This window comes from Pteropus alecto, unplaced genomic scaffold (genome assembly GCF_000325575.1).
Source record: "Pteropus alecto unplaced genomic scaffold, ASM32557v1 scaffold20, whole genome shotgun sequence".
NCBI classification, from domain to species: domain Eukaryota; kingdom Metazoa; phylum Chordata; class Mammalia; order Chiroptera; family Pteropodidae; genus Pteropus; species Pteropus alecto.
The window spans coordinates 24906254-24908399 of NW_006436298.1; the positions used below are offsets into that span (position 1 = coordinate 24906254).

General features: G+C 41.0%; 1 protein-coding gene across 2 annotated transcripts in view; it reads right to left on the reverse strand.

Moving 5' to 3' along the window:
- SPATA9 (spermatogenesis associated 9) overlaps window positions 1–2128 on the reverse strand; it is a 59204-nt gene extending 57076 nt beyond the window's left edge. For both annotated transcript variants that reach the window (XM_025047868.1, XM_025047867.1), the window contains exon 1: window positions 1908–2128. The gene's annotated coding sequence lies outside the window, so the exon portion shown is untranslated. The remainder of the gene's footprint in view (window positions 1–1907) is intronic.
- Window positions 2129–2146: the final 18 nt, after the last annotated feature.

A 2146-nucleotide genomic window follows, 5' to 3' on the forward strand; every position in this document is an offset into this window, starting at 1 on the left:
CTTCCAACCTGCCCTTCTTCCAAATCTAGCAAGCTCCTCATCTTCGAAGACCTAAGACAATGCTGACTTCTTCTATTAACTTCATTCTGATGACACTGAAGACACAGATCTCAATATTCACAGGACTTTATCCTTGTACGTTGTACCTACCTCTATTACTAGATTCATTAGCATATATTATAATTATTTAAGGAACCAGCATGTTTTCAAAAGGATCGGGTGCATTAATATTCACAATAGAGTGACCATTAATAAGAGATTAAGCTTCTCAAGGGTAAGGACTGAGTCTTAGGTATGTTGGTATCTCCCACGCATACTCAGCACAGGTCTGGCTTACATACTCAATAACCGAGGAAGAAAATGCATGCTATCTCCCTTCCTGCCAATTCCCAGTGTTCGCCTCCCCCGACCCCCCCTTTTTGGTACTGTAGTAAAAACACATAACATAAATTTAGCATCTTTATCACTTTTAAGTGTACATTACAGTACTGTTAACTATATGCACCTTGTTTACAACATATCTCTAGAACTTTGTCATCTTGCAAAACTGAAACTACACTCATTGAACAATTTATTTCCCCCTCTTCCCAGTCCCCGGTAACCACCATTCTTTCTGTTTCTAAAAGTTTGACGACCTTAGCTACCTCATATAAGTGGGAAAATACAGTGTCTTTTTGTGACTGGCTAATTTCATTAACATAATGCCCTAAATATTCATTCATGTTGTAAAATATGACAGGATTTCTTTCTTTTTTAAGGCTGAATAATATTTCATTGTATGTATATATTACATTTTTTTATCCATTCATCTATTATGTGTGTTTGTTTTTGACTTGTGATTACTGGAGAGGACTATGAGAAAATATATTTTCTTTTAACCCAAGAGAAAAAGTGATCCTGTACTTTTAAATATTTCAGGATGGCTTAGGTTCTGGAGACTAAGAGAAATTATACTGAGTGCCAAGGGAAATTATATTTTTTAAAAATCGGTGACTACAGGAGGAATGCCTCCTAGAATACCCTATCCGAGCATAAGAAATATCACACTACTTGCATCTGAGCAACGAGGGCCCATAACAAAAAGTTGTTCACATTCCAAAGGCCTCTTACCCTAGCCTTTTCACTCCCCTACTCAGTACCTCCAGTTTCATACCCTCATAATAGCTCTGTTGAGAAAAAGCAGCAGCAAAATTTTAAAGCAGGGCAAAATAAATGAATAAAGAGATAAACAAGAATTCTTTCAACAGAGAGCACTTGTAAGAATTTTCATGTTTATGGAGAAGCTGAGCCCAGAGTAACCTCTGGCCCTTTCCGGTATTAGTGGATTTCAGTGTTCATTTGTATTGAGGTAGTTTGAGGCCCTTTTAGGGACATTGTAACCTTTACTTTAATGCCTTATCATGAAGGAATCTGAAGTATCCTTTCATTAGCATGAACATTATTTTTGCAGTTGGTCTGAGGAGCTATCATGAAATATGTAGCCATAATGTGTACTGAAAAATCTCCAAATAGCATTTAGCTTGTAAATGCATTAAAAACCTCACGCATAACTTGTTTAAAATCACAGTAAGAACCTCGGCACTTAAAATCCTGCCATTTTTTGTAAAATATGCCAAATATACCTTGAAATAGTAAATAACATACCTGGAAATAGTAAATAATCCCCCCCCCGGGGCAATATTAGCAAACTGGTGTATGAACAAAGAGCCCTTTCTGTACCAGCATGAACGATGCCTTTTTTTCCCCCTCACAAGCATGATTTTAGAAAACAGCTGTAGTGCCTGCTGACAAATGACAAAGCGGTAGACGTGGTAAAACACTTTCGGTCAAGGCCAAGGGGTGAGGGGCTGGGTGGGGAAATGGGCTGCTGGGGCAGCCAACGTGCTTGAATCCCTAGCTTCACGAACCTCTCTTTTCCAGTCTCAGGGAGCGGGGGCCTCACCGCCCCACCCCCTTTCCCTGGCTCTGGTTACAGCCTTTAGAGTTGAACAAACTTGCTGCAGGCGGATTGGCGATCGGGAGCTCTCCGGCTTGGGCGCTGTATTTATTAATTTATATTCCGCTCTCGCCGCTCCTTTGTATCCCGCCGACGCCTCCGGGGCTCCCCGGCCATCGCCTGGAGCGCGTCCTCCGCCCCCGCCCGGCC